At 40.8% G+C, this 23,515-nt stretch overlaps 1 pseudogene; it reads right to left on the bottom strand.

The window, feature by feature from the left end:
• Window positions 1-1,252: 1,252 nt before the first annotated feature.
• LOC124799383 lies at window positions 1,253-1,370 on the bottom strand (annotated as a pseudogene).
• Between the last annotated feature and the right edge of the window lie 22,145 nt (window positions 1,371-23,515).

The raw sequence follows: 23,515 nt of genomic DNA, 5'->3' as shown, positions 1-23,515 counted from the left end.
TCCCGTAATGTCAGTAGTCAACTATTACTCATTTTTGTGCAACAGTTACGAAGCGTTATGTAGAAAATTGAGATATCTGAAGGTGAAATGACGTATGTAGCTTCTTTTTCTTGGATTACTTCTATTCTAGCTTTAAATATGTGTCAGAATTACTGAGGAAGGAAAAAAATTTTCCTGTAGGGTCATACCATAGGAAGAAACTGAAATAGCCGAAATAGTAAGCAATATATGTCTGTGGCACTATTTGTTGGTAACAATGTTGAAGATACAATCGTTAAGTGGACCTGTGGTAAAGTCAGTATTCAGGTTCTTTACAAAGAAAATGAGACGTAATTGTGAGATGAAGATGGTATATTGAGGATTCTCATGAATTATTGTTATGACAATGATATTGTATTCAAGAAGTTATAAAATATTAATGAGTAATGTTGATGTGGTGTGAAATGTAGTATCTTATATTCATTGCATCATGTTACAACCATAGTCAAAGAAATATAAATTACTTATGTAAGCAGCAAAAGCTGCTGCATTTGACAAGATAAAATATAATGTGGTAACCGTAGATTTAATAACTTTACTGTGAAAAAGGATTGAAATAAACACCTAAGATTTAAAACTTTGTAATATTTGTAAGTATATCGAATAATAAAGTAATGATAAATAACTACGGAAATGTGATGATGGAATGTTGTTATAGTCTTTAAGCCTTTACTAAAAGAAATGATATACAACCTGGAAATGACAACACTAACGGGAAAGGTTGTAAAGGGTAAAGCGTGGTCAATAACAATGGAAAAATTTGGAAGGTTGTGTGTTCTAGATTTGATTTGGTTAATATAATTATGGATTTGTTGAATTAACTTCTCATGAACTATGGTCTTGACGTAATATTTAAAATCGCACATCTTTTAAAACGTGTATCATTGTTGTGAGGTCATTATTCAATTTTTTGTGGCTGCTTATCAGTATGCCTTAATTCACTCCTCAATTACTCTTTTCTCTGCAGTGTGAACTATGTCATGTGAAACATATAGGAGAGTCTTAACTCCTCCCGAACAGGCCATGATGCCCGACCGTACCGACCGACCTCTGTGCCATCCTCAAACCACAGGCGTCACTGGATGCGGATATGGAGGGGCATGTCGTCAACGCACCGCTGTCCCGGCCGTATGCCAGTTTCCAAGACCGGAGCCGCTACTTCTCAACCAAGTAGCTCCTCAGTTTGCCTCACAAGGGCTGAGTGCACCACGCTTGCCAACAGCGCTCGGCTGACAGGGTGGTCACCCATCCAGCTGCTAGCCTGGTCCGACAGCGCTTAACTTCGGTGATCTGACGGGAACCGGTGTTACCACTGCGGTAAGGCCGTTGGCCTAGGAGAGTGAGGGGCAAACAGCTGCTGACATACGATAAAATTTTTGTATAGATGGTTTTGAACTGAATAAATTATTTCTTCTTTTCCTTCGTTGTTCCCACTCATGTCGCGTCGACGTTCTTGGCAAGTCTTCTTCATTTTCCTCTGTCCCATCATCCCTTTCCATTATATGTTTCTTCATCAAGTTTTCGCGTACACATTCCATTAATCTTTTGGTCTTGTTCTTCCTTTGTCACCTTCTGTTTCAGTCTCTTCCATTGCCTCGTCAACACAGGTGACATTCCTTCTCATGACATGTCGATACTATTGCACTCCTGTCTCTTGCGCCTTCTTTGATATCTGCGTCTTTTTAACACTGCCTCTTATCCTCTCGTTTCTCGTTCTCTTTACTTTGGTAACGCCACCAATTCTCCTTAGCATTCTCATTTCACTCACATCCATTGCGTTACAAAGTATTTATTTGGTGTCCTTGTCTCTGCTACATACAGTGTTGCGGAAGTCACTACTGACTTATGCACCATTGTTTTAGTCATCAGATTTACTTATCTACTGCACAACATATCTGGCGACCTTTTCGGGTTCATTCATCGTATCTGCGATGTCATAAGTGATATATCATCAACAGACACTGTTGATCTTAAATAGTTAAAGCTATCGACTTCCTTCACGTTTTGTCCACCCAAATGGATTATTTCTTTCCCTTGGCGTCCTAGGGCATGTACGCCGTTTTCTTCCTATTGGCTATCATCGCTCTGTCTTCTCCGAATTTCCAGTCTTAATTACATCTCATCCTGATTGATGGCGCGTAACAATATGTCATCTGTTCAAATAACTTACGGGTTTTCTGCCGGGTGACGTCGTCGACCACCGCCTATATTTCGACAGGAGCACACCCTGCCATTCTCAAGGCACAACTGCAAGGAGGTAGCAATGTGCAATACCTCGGTTCACAGAGGAGAAACAAGGAAGATCCTGATATTGTTATTTTACCTGCGGACAAGGGAAATGCCACGGTTTTGTTGAACAAGCACGATTACATTCAAAAGATGCAGTGTCTACTTTCTGATTCGGCGCATCGCAAAATCGGTGCTAACCCTACTAAGAGTGTTGAGAGAAAGACTAATAACCTCTTGAAGAAAAGTTCTTTGTCACAGGAGACTATCAAGAGTCTTAATTCTTACTGTGCTGTACCACCTAGATTATATGGCCTCCCTAGGGTCCATAAAGAGGCTGTCCCGTTGAGGTCTACTGTTTCTAATATTGGTGCTCCGACATATCGTGTAGCTAAACATCTTACTAGTTTGTTGAGCCCACTAGTAGGTAGGTGTGAACACCACATTAAGAACTCTACAGATTTCTTACGTCGATTGCAGGGATTGCGTTTGAATGAATCTGATATATTAGTCAGTTTTGATGTGGTTTCTCTTTCCACTCGCGTTCCTCTCTCTAATTCGTTGGAGCTAATTGGAGTTAAGTTTGGTGTCGAGTTAACAAATTAGTTTCGACATGTGCTGACTTCCATTTACTTTTTATTCAATGGTCAGTACTACGAACAGACTGATGGAGTTGCGATTGGAAGCCTGTTGTCACCTATTGTGGCCAATTTGTTTATGGAGGATATTGAGGAACGTGCATTGGAGTCAGCGACCTTGAAACGTGCTTGTTTTTTCAGATATGTAGACGATACTTTAGTTATTTGACCTCATGGTAGTTAGAATTTAAACCGGTTTTTGGAACACCTGAATTCAATCCACCCGAATATTCAGTTCACTATAGAGGTGGAAACAACAAGCCACAACGCTCACCATCGGAGTCTTCTTGTACACAGGAGGTAATCACTACTCAACTTGATGTTTTGGTCAGAAGGAAGACATGGTACGTTGGGACATTCTGTTTATAGGAAGCCTACTCACACTCACTTGTATCTGCGAGCTGATAGTTGTCACCATCGAGCTCAGCGTGAAGGAGTACTTCGCACCTTGGTTCACAGGGCCCACGTTATCTCAGACCCTGAAAGTTTGGCAGCTGAGCTGTCACATCTCGAAGTCACATTTCGTCAGAATCGTTATAGTGAGAGGCAGATGAAACGTGCGTTGCGCCATCAGCCTTCTGTGCAACGGGTGAGTGACGATAACAAGGAAGTGTGTGGGGCGGCGAATACAGTTTGTGATAAATAATCTAATCTGATTGCTGGATAAACGCTTGCATGTAGATTCAGTTTCTGGCTTTTAGAATGTTGTTAATGCTGTCTTTCGCCGTTCTCAATACTGGCTCTCTATTTACTTCTTGGCACCCAGAAAGTGATTTAATAAAACATGGAGCCAGTAATTAGAGATCCTAGTGCCCACTTCAATTGAGATACCATTACAGCTGCAGCTTATAGCTCTGAGGAATTAGGAGATTGTCCGGGATTTCTAATCAAAAACGGTTTTCTAAAATAGTTGAGTATATTCTAAAATTCACTGATAAAAAAAAAACACAAGTATCCCTACAACCTAACTAACAGAGCAGTTCAGAGTCTAATGCGCTGATGCAACTATAAAGTCCGAATTAAATGTCACAAAGAATGTTCGCCATAATTTGATGAAAGTATTTCATCAAACGCCACGCTAAATATTTGGTAGAATGTCTGTCCCGCGACGGCACGTGAAAATACGACAATACGCAAACTGAAGCTAGATAATGAAAATCATTCCAGAATTAACACTTCACATAAAATGTTTTCATGGTTCCGCATATCTCTAGTAACTTAATACGGCACCCGAGGCTGTTTGTAGTAGTGACACTGATGCGACGCGACTCCCGACACAGATGGCGTGTCATTCAGCGTCTGGAGAGAACTGGGGCCTTCCTTCCTCGCGCAGCGTTCTTATATATATAGCCGCGGTGCGGACGGCTAAGGGAACGCCTGATCAAATCGGATCTCCCGACTAGCCGCTGGGCTAGTAACGCACCACTTCAAGTTACATAATAATTTATAGCTTCTTTTGCTGATAGCCGACGAAGCTCTTAATTTAAACGTGCATTCAGCACGCAGGTAAGTATTAATAATAAAATTTTGACGTGGCTAAGTTAAATATTTTGGGCGAGAGAATTAATTTAATTACACTGCACGCAGTAGATGAGCTCTGAACTGGCCCTTTTGAGATCCGCTATCGCTATAATTTTATAGGTATTCAAAAGAAACTTTTCACATCTTCATAGTCATAGTGGACCTCCAACCTATTTAAATCTAAACATCCTAGCCTTATTTATTAGCCTACTTAATCTATCTTGCTTCCTTCAGTTTTGAGACAAAAACCAGAAAATCATGAATTTCCACTAAAGTCTTAATTTGTGAAATCCAAAGTACTGTTTTTATTAAATCATTATGAAAGATGAATCTAAATATAAATTTTGAAGTCTCTAGCTCTTTTCTGTTGCGCCAATGATTTTTTTCAGAAAAACGTCCAAATTTCGAAAATGGCTGAAGTTATCGAACATATATTTAACACATATTAATTTAGTATTACTTCTGACATGCCAGAAAAGTTTTAGGTTCTTTGCTTGATTTTTAAAGTATTGCGCAACATTTATGACGTCAGAGCTAGTTACAGCAGACTGGCTGGCACACAATGGAAACTGATGTGAATTTACTACAGCGTGAGTAGGCTGCTTCCCTACACCATCCTCTACTTAAATTTTTTGTTTATGAATGTTAATGAATGAAAAAAAAATTTAATTACAAAAAGGGAAGCAAGAGTACAGTTTAACTCCCTATGAAAATCAAAATTGAAATATAAACCTGTAGAAACATTAAAGAAAACTGATTACCTACATTAATTATTTAAATTGTGGGCATGTTCACTGCCTTTTAAACAATGTCATTACTCAAAATTTTAAGCAAAGTCAATGAAATATTTTGGCATACATATTGCCTTAGACAAACACATACAAATTGAAAAATTATGAAAATCTTAAATCCATTAAATACATGAAATACATTTTTACATACACAAATTCAAAGAAAATAACATGACACAGAAACAGATGATTATCTCTTAGCAGTCTTTTCTAAACCTGAAAGAAAAGTTCACCAATAATTTTTACACACGTGGTTGTAGCCGCTTTGGCTGGCGTCCTACACTTCCATTCACAAGGGTAGAGGAGGGGAAGTTGCTATGGTGTGCGTCCTTCACGTTCTCTCTAAATTACATGGGGGAAAGGGGAGGGGTCACTGTGAGTTGTGTCCAAGTCACTGCACGCTTTCACGCAGCTACCAGGCTGCCATTATCTGGTTTGTCCTGTAGAACAAACAAAAAGAGTGCCTCAGACTCTGTTCACTTAATACCTAAGGGTGGGTCACAATGAAATGGGGATATATACATTTTCTCTTCCAATATGTTACTGGAATGAAGTTAACAGAACCTTTCTCAATTTTACTCTCGTGGTTACTTAATTGTCATAAAATCGGTAAACAAATGGCTCAAAACGCCGTTAGTCAAGTACTAGAGAAAATCTATGCTCAAGGCATACAATCATGAATCCTATTTAACATCAATTTATTATTTCTGGGCTGGAACACTGAACCAATGCTCGGTACATTCCTGATACATTTGTATTTTAAGCACTTAACTGACTCATCTTTGATTACCTTATTCTTAGAGATAGTATGAGTATGATTAGTGGTTGTTTCTCAGCTTCTTTGTACATGTGAGTAACTTTTGGTAATAGTACAGTTGTGAGTGTTCAAAACACACTACGTTTAGTTGACTACTAAATCCACTTATTGGTCCTCTGCTGTTGTCAGTTCCACATCTGCAATTAGGTACTTACTTACTTTGAAGTGTACTTATGCTGAGCTAAATAATGTTTCACGTCTGTCAGTATGTTATTTATTTTGCTAGTGTATGTACTTATTTAACACTCACTCTATTAATATTTAAAGCATAGGATAGCACATTTATTTCATATTCATAGTGTATTGCAGCTGATCAGTTTGCTCACGTGGCAATCCATTTCCACTCGATCGGACGCTGAAACCACATGTAGTCTCTCTCGACCTACCACTAAAGTGCATCAAGTAATTATGGACGAGCGTAATGCTAAATTCCTTAAACCTATAGGACACCATGAGCTACTCTGTCTCATCTAACACAAGGGTACCTATGGTCGCATTCACGCCTCCAACTCATAACCTCAATACGTGTAGGTGTATCCTGTCACACACTACACTAAAATAATGGCCAGCTCCAACCTTATAAATACTTCAGGGACGTGTCCTTCACGTCTCAACCACAAACACTGCTCAATTCTATTACACTGCCTTTCCTTGCTACACCAGGTGAGTTTAATCTACAACTTATCTGCATATTTTTCATAACACTAAGCAATCTCTTTCTTACTATTTATTAGTTAGCTCTAATGCATACACTAGGTTTCACTACCACTTCAGATCCTGCTTGTACACGAATTCATATATCTTTTTAAATTATTGTTGGTGGGCCATTTCCAATAAAACAACACTTTGTAGTTACTATATTACCTGGGTTCTATACATACTTGTTACTCAAATACATTTTATATCTTAATTACGTCATACTTCTCTATTGTTTGCCACTATTAGGTTTGTTACATTAGGTATTGTTCTTCACTAATCGGTAGATAGAATGGTTACATAACTCATGGCTTGATAGCCATGACAGAAAATTTTCATGTCTGGAAAGAAGAGGTCGAAATTTTTGTGGATAGGAAAGATGAAGAATGAGTGAGACCTGAAATGGAAAGAAGGTCTCACACAGCTGGGACTGCACAGCTGCCACACTGTGTAGAGGTTACAGAACAACCTCCTCCCTACAGCATTCATTAGCTTAATGCTGTAAAGAAGAGTTAGAAAATTTTAGGTGGATAGGAAAGAGGAAGAATGAGTGAGACCTGAAAGGGAAAGAAGATCTCACACAGCTGGGACTGCACAGCTGCCACACTGTGTAGAGGTTACAGATCAACCTCCTCCCTACAGCCTTCATTAGTTTAATGCTGTAAAGAAGAGTTAGAAATTTTAGGTGGATAGAAAAGATGAAGAGTGAGTGAGACCTGAAAAGGAAAGAAGATCTCACACAGCTGGGACTGCACAGCTGCCACACTGTGTAGAGGTTACAGAACAACCTCCTCCCTACAGCATTCATTAGCTTAATGCTGTATTGATAGTCATAACGGAAAATTTTATGTGTTGGAAGAAGACGTCGAAATTTTTGTAGATAGGAAAGATGAAGAGTGAGTGAGATCTGAAATGGGAAAGAAGATCTCACACAGCTGGGACTGCACAGCTGCCACACTGTGTAGAGGTTACAGCACAACCTCCTCCCTACAGCATTCATTCATAACCTTTGACCACGCCACGTCGATCTGAAAATACTTTATGATGCCTTTTTAGAACCTGTCTCAGTTCTTCCTTTTGATTGTCTGAAATCTTATCGATTTCCTGCAATGTAGCTTCTATCTTGTCTAAAATAATTGCTTCTTCTTCTTCTGTGTTTAGCTTACTTGTACCAAGATTAACATCCTCGTCCCAATACCTCCTATTTTTCAGAACTCGTATAGGCAGCTCCCAAGTTTCATCATCAGTTACTACATGTTTATCACTAAAAGGGACTGTAATTACTCCGGTTATTGGCAAGACCATTTTTAACTGGCTTCTTTCAAAGTCAACAACACTGATATTTTGACAAGAAATCTATGCCAATTAAAACCTCAATACTGAGATTGTTTACAATTAAACATGGATGATCAATTAAATTACCATTAATGTTAAAGGGCAGTAAAGCTTCTTGCTTTACCGTTTTTGACACCTTGCCAGTAGCACCAATTATTCTTAGTCCTGATACTCTCATTACTGTAAGCTTGTCTTTACCAGGTAATGCGTCAAAGAAGGACTGAGATATTGCACTCACCTCACTTCCACTATCTAAGAGACAACGTACATTGATACCCAACATATTCACTATTATTATAGGGTGGCTTATTCTAGGTTGTACAGGTGGTTCCTCAAATTCATCTAATAGTTCCTTTTGGATTTGTCTCCAACTAAAGTGATCGACATCTGTCTTCATTATATTTAGGTCACAGTGTGTAGGGGTTTCCTGAATTACATTTTCAGCTGCCTTTTCCAGTCGGTCTATTAATTTTAAATCGAAACACCGCACGACTTCATTACATTTAGTTTGCTGAACATGACCCAAATTACTGTAGTCTGAGCGATTCTGCGCCTCCAGACCGGGCATAACATTAGTTACAGCTAAACCACTTTTACCATTATCGTCGGTTTCCTTCTCAAGTGACAACTGGTCACAGCTACTGGGTTCAATGACCCTCAACAGCCTACCCTCTACATTCTCACTTACCTCCTGTCCTAAATCTATTAGTACATTATCAACATCCTGCACAGACACTTTAGATAAGAGCACATCATCTTCATCGTAGATATAAGCATGAATTTCTTCTGCTTCTTCACCTGACAATTCAATATTTTGTTGCTCCTCCCTATCGTTACACTGCTGAGCCTTCTCATTCTCTTCCCACTTAGAAAGCGTCTCTATCACGGTATCAATCAAATACTGTGAGTGATCTAATATTTCTGTTGTATCCTTAGATGCTACCGACACTTCATCCACCTGTTCAGTTTGAGTATTCTGATCTGTCTTACCAATTCCCGTAACTACTGGCTTAGGAAAAGTAACCGCCTGGTGAGCGCCAGTGTCCTCATAGACGGGAACTAGTTTTCCTGCCTCGGCCTACTGCTGTTTCCTTTATTTTCATTATAGTTAACTGGCATAGCATTGCTTTCCGTACTGTGGTTTACATGCATAATTTTGTTTGGCACAACATTGCTGTCATTTGAATGCCATTGTTGGTTCTGATAATTATTTCCCCAATTCCTACCTCTCTTAGGACGGCGAACACCTACTGTTCTGATGTTTACATTGCCACTTTGCTCGTTCCTAAAATTACTACTATCGTTATTGGCATTTCGGTTATTACGTGCTCGCTCCTCATTGGCAGCAACACGTTCTACACGTTCCAAATACTCAATGAAACGATCCAGATTGTCTCTAGGGGCAGATATAATTCTAGTTTGCCAATACCATGGCAGTTTGGCTTCAAGACCTAGTATAATCATTTCTGGTTTTAGCTTTTCCGCCAAATGTGACAAACGTGAAATCCATGACCTAGCAAACTCTTTAATGGACTCCTTTCCTGCATTGAAGCGTTTTCCACTCCAAAATTCTCTCAACACTTCATTTTGCTTATTGCTAGACCAATACTCATTAATAAAAGCTGTTTTAAATTCCGCTAATGTTTTACATTTCAACATAACATCAGCTGACCAACGCATGGCGTCACCTGCTAAATGGCTTCTAATAAACGAGATTTTCTCTCGTTCAGACCAAGTTGGTGGAATCACATCTTCAAAATCGTTCCAGAAATCTAGCGAATGGATATTTTTATCTGGATCGAACCGCAAGAACTGCCGACACCCGATAAAAGCGGCGTTTGCAGCTACAACTTGTTGTATACTACCATTACCAGAAGTTACTGAAGCTACTTTACTCTCAATGTTAGCAATGTTAGTACTAATATTTTCTACTTTCATTTCAACATTGTCTACTCTTTGTACAATATGAGTAGTGTCAGTTTTGATTGCATTTACTTCTGCTTGACATATGTTTACTTTTATGTTAACATCTTTAAACCTATCTGAGCACAGTTCAGATTCCGCGTCGATCTTTTCTGTTAACTTGTGCTCCAGCTTCGCATCTTCCATTTGGAAGTCCTTGCGAACCTCAGCAACTTCGGATTTTACTGTTTTATACATTTCAGAAAATTGTTGAGCAACCTTGTTCTTAATATCCTCATGGTTGTAATCAATTTTATAATTGAAACTATCTAGATCCTCTTTCAACTTATTGCAATCAGCCTTGAAGGTATCGTCCATTACCTCCAATCGTTTATTAAAATTTGTTTGGCTGGCCAAAATCTCAGACTTTAATTCAGCATTATTGGATTCTAATTTATTGTCCATTGCCTCAAACCGCATATTAAAATTTGTTTGACTGGCAGCTATTGCTTGTAATATAACATTTAGATCAACAGCCCCAGCATCTTTGGGTTGCTCACTGGCTGGCTTTTTATCACACTCAGGTGACAAAAAACTAGCTCCAATACCCGAATCATCAAAATTAAATGAAACTTCTAATTGATTAGTCATCTCTAACTTCTCCTTCTTAAACTCTACCATCTCTGAAGACTGTTTCATTTTTAATTCATCAGAGTAACTATCATCCAATAAATTTACAATTTCTACTTTCTGCTTTACCACAGGGGTCTCTATTATTGAATCATTGCCCCTTCGCACACTACTGTCAGGAGACAATACTTCATATTTCACTTTAACATTACTACTTTCATGCATATTTACACTCGAACCGTTGTCTGTATTTACAGTTCCCTCAACAGACATAGGTTCTGATTTAAGTTTAACCTCAGTTTCTTTTGGCGGTTCCATCGCCGACAGTCTTTTAGTGCAGGTTAGTAAAATTTTTAACAGCTTTTTACTTAACTTAGTTCCTTCTGCACGACGTATGGCGTTGCCGGCGCGGCGTACCAGGATTCCTGATGCGACCTGGCACGTTGAACTGCAGACGGCTCTCCGACGGCTGTTGTGTGTTTGCGTGGCCCGCAATTGCAGGCTCTGCGCCGGCTGCTCCAGCGGACGACTGCGGTGCGGCGAGACTGGCTTCTCGCGATGCCGGCAGCACCGCTAGACTCAGTGCCAGCTCCGTCAATCCAGATGCGTTGTTAATCCAATTGCGTCGTCCACATGCACACGTAACACATTCACTGTTTTATACTCAGTTGCGTGTCGCATTTCACTCGCGAATCCGAATAGTTAAAAATCACTTTCACTTAGTTGATTTCCCGGCCGATGCACCATATGTGGGGCGGCGAATACTGTTTGTGATAAATAATCTAATCTGATTGCTGGATAAACGCTTGCATGTAGATTCAGTTTCTGGCTTTTAGAATGTTGTTAATTCTGTCTTTCGCCGTTCTCAATACTGGCTCTCTATTTACTTCTTGGCACCCAGAAAGTGATTTAATAAAACATGGAGCCAGTAATTAGAGATCCTAGTGCCCACTTCAATTGAGATACCATTATAGCTGCAGCTTATAGCTCTGAGGAATTAGGAGATTGTCCGGGATTTCTAATCAAAAACGGTTTTCTAAAATAGTTGAGTATATTCTAAAATTCACTGATAAAAAAAAAACACAAGTATCCCTACAACCTAACTAACAGAGCAGTTCAGAGTCTAATGCGCTGATGCAACTATAAAGTCCGAATTAAATGTCACAAAGAATGCTCGCCATAATTTGATGAAAGTATTTCATCAAACGCCACGCTAAATATTTGGTAGAATGTCTGTCCCGCGACGGCACGTGAAAATACGACAATACGCAAACTGAAGCTAGATAATGAAAATCATTCCAGAATTAACACTTCACATAAAATGTTTTCATGGTTCCGCATATCTCTAGTAACTTAATACGGCACCCGAGGCTGTTTGTAGTAGTGACACTGATGCGACGCGACTCCCGACACAGATGGCGTGTCATTCAGCGTCTGGAGAGAACTGGGGCCTTCCTTCCTCGCGCAGCGTTCTTATATATATAGCCGCGGTGCGGACGGCTAAGGGAACGCCTGATCAAATCGGATCTCCCGACTAGCCGCTGGGCTAGTAACGCACCACTTCAAGTTACATAATAATTTATAGCTTCTTTTGCTGATAGCCGACGAAGCTCTTAATTTAAACGTGCATTCAGCACGCAGGTAAGTATTAATAATAAAATTTTGACGTGGCTAAGTTAAATATTTTGGGCGAGAGAATTAATTTAATTACACTGCACGCAGTAGATGAGCTCTGAACTGGCCCTTTTGAGATCCGCTATCGCTATAATTTTATAGGTATTCAAAAGAAACTTTACACATCTACATAGTCATAGCGGATCTCCAACCTATTTAAATCTAAACATCCTAGCCTTATTTGTTAGCCTACTTAATCTATCTTGCTGCCTTCAGTTTTGAGACGAAAACCAGAAAATCATGAATTTCCACTAAAGTCTTAATTTGTGAAATCCAAAGTACTGTTTTTATTAAATCATTATGAAAGATGAATCTAAATATAAATTTTGAAGTCTCTAGCTCTTTTCTGTTGCGCCAATGATTTTTTTCAGAAAAACGTCCAAATTTCGAAAATGGCTGAAGTTATCGAACATATATTTAACACATATTAATTTAGTATTACTTCTGACATGCCAGAAAAGTTTTAGGTTCTTTGCTTGATTTTTAAAGTATTGCGCAACATTTATGACGTCAGAGCTAGTTACAGCAGACTGGCTGGCACACAATGGAAACTGATGTGAATTTACTACAGCGTGAGTAGGCTGCTTCCCTACAAGTGGCACTTAAGTCTAAAGCCTTTTTGCCTTACGCAGGAAGCATTTCCAACAGGATTGGCCATATTTTGCAAAAATATGATGTGAAATGCGTTTTTCGACCACCTTCTAAGATTAAGGCCCTGTTGGCGTCCGTAAAAGATGATCTTGGTTTTGCGTAAGGCTGGTGTCTATGGTATTCCTAGCAGTTGTGGCATGTCATATATAGGTCAGACAATCAGGACTGTGGAAGACCGGTGTATTGAACATAAGCGTCGCACACGCTTACAACAGCCGAGCAAATCCGCTATTGCAGAACATTGCCTTGACACTGGTTATCCTATGGAATACAACGACACGGACATTCTGGCTTGCACGTTCAACTATTGGGATAGTGTTATTAAGGAAGCTGTTGAAATGAAACTATCAAGCAACCTTATAAACAGAGATGGTGAATTTTGTTTAAATGCTGCTTGGAATCCGGTTCTGTCTCTCATCAAAAAACAGGGGGACAGAATTAGTGCTACCTCACCTGTTGATTAATAGTCACTATCGATATTTCTGATGTTGGTTATCTTTGGTTATGTTTTGACTCTGCAGTTACTTGTTCTGTGTGTGGTATCTTCCTTATTTCTCCCCTGTGAACCGAGGTATTAAATTCCCTTGCACATTGCTCCCTCCTTGTAGTTGTGTCTTGAGAATGGCAGGGTGTGCTCCTGTCGAAATATCGGCGCTGGTCGAAGACGTCACCCGGCAGCAAACCCGTAAGTTATTTGAACATTCAATTCGCCGGGAAAAGTTAAGGTCTCACAATATGTCATCTGCGAACAACATTCACCAATGAGCATGATCTCTAATGCATAATAATACATCGATTACTAGATTGTAAATATGTGGGCTCAACGCAGACCCATCATGCAACCTGTTTGTAGCTGGTATCTAGTCTGCTAGCCCTACACCCATTTTTACCCTCATTTTGGCACCATTACACATATCCTGAACAAGACGTACGTATTTCTCTGGCACTTCCCTCTCTCTCGTACATCTTCAGGTATCCTGCCATGGTACTCTATCGCAAATCGTTTCGAGAAAAACCATTTTAGTATTATTTCTATTGGGCTTTTGGCTTACTGTGACGCCACAGACCTCGGTTGCCTAGATGCTGGACCACACAGCGACGAGGAGAGATGTGACGGGGCGCTTTGGTCAGGACATGTATAAATTTTCTGTATTAGTTGTCAAATACCAGTCTTAAACTGATACACTACCTGTCAGAGTGTGATTATCATGGTGTAGCGTATGTGGTGGTCGGAGCTTCCTTTCCCGGTACTGGAACGAGCAAAATGTGGAACACAGCACTTGTGTACACACTGTCTAGCACTTGTAGCTGAGAGCATTCAGGAATTTTAAGTTTTCCTTTTATGTCCTACATAGTAATATTGTTTACACATTCCAATACTCTTGGGTGTGCGGTGACCACTCTTTCTCATATTCTACCGGAATTTGCATATAGAACTTTAAGTTTACTGCTTTAAGAAACGAATGGTCGTTAAATTTGGTTATTCCATCAGCTCTAAACTCTGCAAACGAATTTTCTGTCGTTCGATGCTCAACGTCGAGACCACCACATTTAGTAATACGTAAACATTGTTTTACTGCAGATCCAAACGTGGATGGATCTATACAAACAGAGTTTACATACATGCTCTAACGCAGTAAACGTCCTCGGATGCATCGTTTTCTGCAGGTACTGCAACATGTTGCCGCTTCCTATGGTATTTGCAGCATATACTGATGTATATTTCCGTACAGTGTGTTAAAAGTAATTTAAAAGTCTTGCGTGCGCAATTGCAATGGCCTTTTCTCAGTAATTTTATATTCTTCCTTCCTGGACGTTGTTTTCATCAAATACTCCAATAATACACTTAAAATGTAATTTATGTAACAAGGAATAGTGCAAATTTGTTTCATATATTACTTCTCTTTCTAAACGCCTATGGGATGATACTATTCACTGCAGTCAATCACTGCGCCAATCATAATTTATCAGTATCTATATTTACGGTTTCTGGAGAACAATGTCGCAGACTGAGAATTTATGTTTCTGCGCCTAGCTTACGTTGCCCTTGTCGGACTCTGTGTTAACGCTTTCCACATACTTTACAAGTAAATAATTAAAGCTCCAGGTAAACAGAACGTCAGAGAATGGACCGTCTGAAATGTTACAGAATGAAATTTATTGTATATTTAACAGTTATTTACATGACAAATTCTCCAAGTTCAACCCAGTGAGACAAGGTGTCATGGCGAAAACTATCATTTCTCCTACATGATAACAAGAGAAATATCGGAAAAATAGCTTCCCTTGGGTGCCGTCCACAAGCAGGTGTACAAACTGCACAGTATGACGTGGTATTCGGACTACACCACGTAATGCCACAGTTATGCGATGAGAAATTACAGGTGGCACCTGAGGGGCAGTACATGGACCTAGATGTAATGCAAGACTCTGCTGGGATTTTTAACAAAGTGGAGTAGTGATTACCTCCTGTGTACAAGAAGACTCCGATGGTGAGCGTTGTGGCTTGTTGTTTACTGCAAGGTCGTTAGTTCTAATACGGTGGAACAATACAAAGCAAAGTTATAGTCCAAGGGAAAATCGAAACAACTCCCTCTCGACAATAAACACATCCAAAATCATATAAGACGACAGAAGACAATGATGATTCCCTTCTCTGAATATTTAAATAACTGAGCGTTGAGTTTGGTCACTGTACACAAAGAAAACACTGTCACATTGAGAACAGGAGGTTAGGAATATACCAGGTGATCAGAATGAGATTTTCAGTCTGCAGCGGAGAGTGTGCTGGTATGAAACTTCCTGGCAGATTAAAACTGCGTGCTGGACCGAGACTTGAACTCGGGAGCTTTGCCTTTCGCGGGCAAGTACTGTACCATCTGTGCTACCCAAGCGTCGTGAGTCGTGCTTGGGTAGCTCAGATGGTAGAGCTCTTTCCTGCGAAAAGCAAAGGTACCGAGATCGAGTCTCGGCCTGGCAGACAGTTTTAATCTGCCAGGAAGTTTCATAACAGGTTACATTCGTTACTTTTCTGGGCTGCCTAAGCAGAGAAATGTTGTAGGACAGTAAGGAATCTCGAAATGTAAGATTTGCATTTAATTATTACCGTGATTTACATAAAATTAACACAGAACAAAGTTCTCTAGAAAATGAAATGAAATTACAAAACACTATTAATGCCGTAGGGAAGTACAAATTACGTGGCAAACGGCATGGATAAATTGCAAGAAGATCTCCTCATCTGGGCAGCTTGCGAATTCAACATCAACGAGATAAATATTGGCCACAAATTACGAATAATTAAGCAATAGTGTCTGTGTGGCAAAGTATATATGAGTAGGTAGCAAGCTGCTCAGAATGTAGATCGCTATATCGCAACTGTGGCACTTACTTTTCTCCAGAATCAGTCAGTGGAAGCCAGTCAGCTCCAGACGGTGGCTAGAAGAAGCTTAGCCCAAAACTTCACAAAAATAAAAATACTCTCCATTGAGAGGTTGACTCAATGCTGTTGCCAATGTGACAAACGAGAACAGTACTTATTTTATGAAAAAACAGGGGATATAAGTAGAAACTTTCCATTCTTGGTGTAAAATACGCACATATACAAATAGGACGTTGACATTGGCCTGAAGCTGTGTCCCTTACATGGGTTGGCCTCTTCGTGCCAAGCACGGTAATGGGGTCGAGTCCTTCGATCAAATACAGCAAAACTTGCAGTGAAAGAAACCAATTTTCCCATACTGGTCGTGCAGCACCACGGTTTCCCGTCTCCTGATGTTCGTACAGGAAAGACAAAAACGTCATGCTCAGGTATACTCTGCGTACAGAAGAAGCAGCATAGTGTCCTCTCCCCTGAGCATGGACAGTAGCCCAGCTTGGTCGAAAATTGTCCAGCTCCCTGGGGATGCTTGACCCTCCTAATGAGATTCCCTTACCTGCTTCAAGCAGGAAATTGATGCCGCACCATCCCAATGAAAATAAGGCAGAGCTTTCCTCCAAGGCATACATGCTCAGTACTCACAATAAATTAACCACCAAAATAGCGGCAGAAAAATGAAACAACATGGCATATCGATATGTGACAGTCATGTCAGAAACGAAACGGCAGTGCGAATGTGAACAACAGGACATTTGGAACACATACTCCTCACATCTTCCTCAGCTAAAGAACATGCTATTACCAAACTAGAAGCTACGATTTGTAACTACAGAATAGGTGGTGCGATTGACCCTGTGGAAGCCTGTCTAAGTGTATTAAATGGTCACATACAGGCTTTAAGAACACCTAGGAGAAATTCACATACGAAAAATTCGTCCAGTAAAAGTAGAATTTTATTTAGAATTATTTGTTAAATACTCTCCAGTTAGCTAACCAAAAGAACATGATTACTAAAATGTATACCTGTTACCTATCGTTCCTTTCTTTTTCCTTATTAATAAATACGTAGCAAATCAGTATTCGATATTTTGTACAAACTGTCCTACACCAGCTGGTGCAGTACACAGTGTCACAGTCAGCCTTCATATAGCTACCGACTGGTAATGTTTCCAGTCTCAGTCCAGCCTGCGCTGAGGCAGTCTGTGTTCAGTTCTGTAAAATTTTTAGTAATAATTATCTTGAGCATCTAATGGAGACAGTAAAGTACTTTCAATATATAGGCAAAATATTACTATTTATAAAGCAAACAATGTATCTTACCGATAAACCACAGCACTTTCTCTCCTAATCAGTTTACTAAATTCTCAGTTCGCCACATCCGTATTTCTTACTGAAAAGATCAGTAATGCTACCTTCGTACGCCTGTTTGGTCAGTTCAGCATCGAGTTCTCAGACCTATTTTATTTTATATGTGTTTACCAAAGATTCAACAACTCTCATTAAATGAAGAAACTTAAAAATACAACGGATTGTTTCGTAATCAATCAGTAACCTCCCCCAATACATGCTAGATAAGAGCATAAAACATATGAAATAGTAATAAATTTTTGAATAGTACTTTTCCCATGTTTGTTTTTGTGCATGAATGCTGGTGTATTTGTGAATACTATAGTGCCGTAGGACGTAGTACGGTGCAGGAACTGTCAGGTCTACAATATAGATCATTATGTGATTTTATAATTAATGCGTTGGGTATACCACAGAGTTACTTTTCATTCCTGCCTCCTGCAAAAAATGTTACTAGCTATCTGGCTTATTTACAAGTCTGTTATATGTAAGGCCGAGCGGTTCTAGGCGCTACAGTCTGGAACCGTGCGACCGCAACGGTCGCAGGTTCGAATCCTGCCTCGGGCATGGATGTGTGTGATGTCCTTAGGTTAGTTAGGTTTAAGTAGTTCTAAGTTCTAGGGGACTCATGACCTCAGCAGTTAAGTCCCATAGTGCTCAGAGCCATTTGTTACATGTAACCGATAGTCACTGGTAACACGATCGTATTAAATGTCGAAACTGATTAATACAATCCATTATTTTGTTATCAAATGGTTAAAATGGCTCTGAGCACTATGGGACTTAACATCTGAGGTCACCAGTTCCCTAGAACGTAGAACTACTTAAACCTAACTAACCTATGGACATCAAACACATCCATGCCCAAGGCAGGATTCGAATCTGCGACCGTAGCGGTCGCGCGGTTCCAGACTGAAGTGCCTAGAACCACTCTGCCACACCTGCCTTTTTGTTATCATTGAATATTTTAGTATCGCATATCAGAACTCAGTACTCGTGTAATACATACGTAATTGTAATTATATTGTAAATACTCTTATCTTTGGGTGTAGATGTTACATATGAGCATTAATATAACTGCGACTAACTCTGTCTGAAGTATAGAATATGTGTAATGACCGTGATGCAGTTAGACTATGTTCATGCCACCTTTTTAAAATTTTTCAGAAATGTTTATTACGTTAGTGCATAAGTTCGTAGCGTTTTCCACTAGTTTACTAAACGCAACACATACGCATAATGGAGATTTCAATCGTGAAGAATATATTCCCCTTCACTGTCTACAACACTATGCCAACGCTGGGGTGATTTTTCGGTTCCGTGACTGTAGGAATCAATGTGGTTTTGGGGCGGGGAAGTCGTCGAGCTATCATTTTCATCTAGAAAGCAAGTTCCTTGAAGGAAAGGTGAAAATCTGACAGCGCAAGATCAGGTGAAGAAGGTGGGTGCGAAATGGCATGCCAAACCTGCTAGTGTACGTTGCCTTTCTTAACAGTCTGTCAGAATGCGCGCGGACATTATCTTGGAACAACATCAGTTCACGCAGTCTCCTTGGTAGTCGCCAATAAATTTGAGCAGTGACGGTTACACTTCGGGGAAGCAACTCGTAGTACACCGCACCGTCGTTGTTCCACCCGACGCATAACATCATGTTTTGTCGACGCGCGCAGGTCTTTGTTTGGCCTGAACCACTCCCTTCTTTTCCTTATGTTAGCATAAAGACAACATTTGCTGTCAACAGTAACGATAGAGGGTAGGTATGGTTGGTGTTCTCCACGAGACAATTAATGACAAGCAGGCAGAGATGCTCATCTGCACGCACCGATTTTGGTTTAGAACATGTGGTACCCACATACCTGATTCTGAAACCTCCTCCAATGCATGCAAATGTCGCACGATGGTAGAATGATCACAGTTCATTACATTTGCCAGTTCTCGACTGCACTGAAGTGGGTCAATACGGACTTCATCAAATCCTGAAGGTCTTCCTGACTCTGGAGACTGTCAAACGATGTCAAAACAATCCTCCTTAAAACGAGAAAACCATTTCCTTGCCGTGCTGTGTCCAGTGACACTATCCCCATACACAGCTCAAATTTTTCTGGCTGCATCCGCTTCTGTCACCCCTCCACTGAACTCAAACAGAAGAATACGTCCGATTTCTCCATGTGGCACTCAATTTTCTAGCGCCCAAAACACCCTTCTCTATCTCCAAATGACAAAATGACAATATGTAAACTCAAATACCAACACTGAACTAAAAATAAAAAAGGACAGTCGATAAATACCAGAATACCAACATGCAAAACAAAACCACTACGCGCGGGTTTCCGGGTTCGATTCCCGGCGGGGTCAGTGATTTTCTCTGCCTCGTGATGACTGGGTGTTGTGTGATGTCCTTAGGTTAGTTAGGTTTAAGTAGTTCTAAGTTCTAGGGGACTGATGACCATCGATGTTAAGTCCCATAGTGCTCACAAGGGAACCTCCCCATCGCACCCCCCTCAGATTTAGTTATAAATTGACACAGTGGATAGGCCTTGAAAAACTGAAGACAGATCAATCGAGAAAACAGGAAGAAGTTGTGTGGAACTATGAAAAAATAAGCAAAATATACAAACTGAGTAGTCCATGTGGCAGATAGGCAACATAAAGGAGAATGTACGCGAATGAGCGCCGTGGTCTCGTGGTTAGAGTGAGCAACTGCGGATTACAAGGTCCTTGGTTCAAGTCCTCCCTCGAGTGAAAATTTTACTTTCTTTATTTTCGCAAAGTTAGGATCTGTCCGTTCATTCATTGACGTCTCTGTTCACTGTAATAAGTTTAGTGTCTGTGTTTTGCGACCGCACCGCAAAACCGTGCGATTAGTAGATGAAATGACGTGCCTCTCCAATAGGAACCGAAAACATTTGATCGCAAGGTCATAGGTCAACCGATTCCTCCACAGGAAAACTCGTCTGATATATTCTTTACGACACCGGTGACGGCATGTGCGTCACATGACAGGAATATGTTGTCGACCCACCTAATTTGCACACTTGGCAAATGGGTAAAAAGATTCTTCTACCTTACTCGATTTAGGTTTTCTTGTGGATGTGACAATCACTCCCAAAAAAGTGATGAAAACATAAGAGTTTGTCACATAAACTGCATCAAATGAATGCAACAGTTTCACAGTCGCACAGTTTTCCTGTGCTCTGTCAAAACACATGTTTTTTACGTTTTCAAATGTTTCCGTGCGTACACCGTCAAATCCTGTATATGTCCAAGCAAATCTGAACATGTCCTGGAATTTTGGAGAGCGAAGTTGATTTTGCGTGAGTGCCTGAACTTTGATAATTATCTGAAAATAAAAGATTAAACTTTTCACTCCAGAGAGAATTTGAACCCAGGACCTGTCGTACCGCAGCTGCTCACGCTAACCACGGGGCCACGACACTCGTAAGCTAACACGCTCCTTGATGTTGCCTACCTTGCTCATAGACCACTCAGTTTGTATATTTTGCTTATTTTTTTCATAGTTCCACACAACTTCTTCCCGATTTCTCGATTGATCTGTGTACAGTTTTTCAAGGCTTATCCCTGTGCCAACTTATAACTAAATCTGAGGGGGGTGCGATGGGGAGGTTCCCTTGTCAGAGCCATTTGAGCCATTTTGAGCCAAAAACACTACGAACTTATGCCCCATCTTAACACATTCATGCTCATAAATTAAGTATAATGCTGATACACGGTGAAACAACGCTCTGGTGGGCGGTTTGCGGGTTTAAAGCACCTCGGGGTTTGACCATGAGGTGCACTTGATGTGCGGTCGTCGCGCGGTGGTGCTGGCAGCAGTCCACATACGCTGAGGTGTGTTGGGGCATGTCAGAGTACGGTGCAGCAAGTAAGTGTGCAGATGTGCTAATGGTGACTGTGTGTTGAAAATGGCTCAAAGAACAAATATTGATGCCGTTATGCAGGGTAGAATACTGGAGGCTGGTCAAACACAGCAGGTCGTAGCACGGGCCCTCCGTGTGCCACAAAGTGTGGTCTCAAGATTATGGCAACGATTTCAGCAGACAGAAAATGTGTCCAGGCGCTACAGTACGGGACGTCCACAGTGTACAACACCACAAGAAGACCGATATCTCACCATCAGTGCCCGCAGACGGCCACGGAGTACTGCAGGTAGCCTTGCTCGGCACCTTACCGCAGCCACTGGAACAGTTGTCTCCAGACACACAGTCTATAGACGACTGAACAAACGTGGTTTATTCGCCCACTGACCCCTGGTCACAGGAGAGTCCGTAAGGCCTGGTGTCAAGAACACAGTACATCGTCATTGTAACAGTGGTCCCAGGTTACGTTCACGGACGAGTCCAGGTATAGTCTGAACAGTGATTCTCGCTGCGTTTTCATCTGGCGTGAACCAGGAACCATATACCAACCTCTTAATTTCCTTGAATGGGACCTGTATGGAGGTCGTGGTTTGATGGTGTGGGATGGGATAATGATTGGTGCACGTACACCCCTGCATGTCTTTTGATAGAGGAACTGTAACAGGTCATGTGCATCACGAAGTCATTTTGCACCAGTATGTCCGCCTTTTCAGGGGCGCAGTGGGTCCCTCCTTCCTCCTGATGGATGATAACACACGGCCCCACCGAGCTGCCATCGTGGAGAAGTACCTTGAAACAGAATATATCAAGCGAACGGAGTTGACTGCCTGTTCTCCAGACCTAAACCCCCTCGAGCACGTCTGGGATGCTCTCGGTCGACGTATCGCTGCTCATCTTCAAACCCCTAGGACACTTCAGGAGCCCCGACAGGCACTGATGCAAGAATGGGAGGCTATACCCCAGCAGCTGCTCGACCACCTGATCCAGAGTATGCCAACCCGTTGTGCGGCCTGTGTACGTGTGCATGGTGATCATATCCTATATTGATGTCGGGGTACATGCGCAGGAAACAGCGGCGTTTTGTAGCACATGTGTTTCGGGACGGTCTTCTCAACTTATCACCAAGACCGTGGACTTACAGATCTGTGTCGTGTGTGTTCCCGATGTGCCTAAGCTATTACCGCCAGTTTTGTGTAGTGCCACATTGTGTTGCACCACATTCTGCAGTTATCATTAATTTATGAGCATGAGTGTAGTTTATCTCTCTGAAATGTGGCTTTAGTTTACATATCCGTAACATTACCGATTATCAGTGACGACACGTTCGCTGAAAGTCACTCGTGACATCAATTACACTACCAATGAGGCAAAACACCAAACATCGTTACATCTTGAACAGAGTTCAATTCTCATTGGATAAGCAATAGGGCTGGAGCAGAATGACATAGTGGTGAAATAATTTAGCTTTACTTCTTAATGGAAGGTGTCCACATATAATGGAGGTGAAACGCCTGTGCTGTTTACAACATCTCTGCATTACTATCTGACATGTGAGACTGTTCCTGATCTCTTCCTACCATAGTTGCACAAGGATGCTCTGTGAGTGTTTCAGGAATTTGGTGTTGAACCTACGGCCCGCAGGGTACGAAGATACCATCCCATGCATGCAGAAATTAGTGTACGGTTTCAGGTGTAACTACTACATGTTAGTAAAAATTGAAAATCTTAGATTTTCGTTATTCGGGTTTATATTTTCTCTAAGTACGACTTCATAATATCTTAAGGGGACCACACCGTGGTTCAGGGCGAAAAAAATCGATTTTAGGTTTCCATCATATTTCGATAGGTTAAGGTTTTATTTAAGTACTCTGAAAAGGATTTTGCTGAAAAAAATTTTTCGAGCATTTAAAGAGCATTTTCCTACCACGTGTGTTTATGTGCCACACCCACTTTTCTGTCACCCACTTTTCTGCATATATTTTAGATCTTTA

This window comes from Schistocerca piceifrons, chromosome 5 (genome assembly GCF_021461385.2).
Source record: "Schistocerca piceifrons isolate TAMUIC-IGC-003096 chromosome 5, iqSchPice1.1, whole genome shotgun sequence".
Lineage (NCBI taxonomy): Eukaryota > Metazoa > Arthropoda > Insecta > Orthoptera > Acrididae > Schistocerca > Schistocerca piceifrons.
This window is presented reverse-complemented; position numbering and strand designations above follow the sequence as displayed.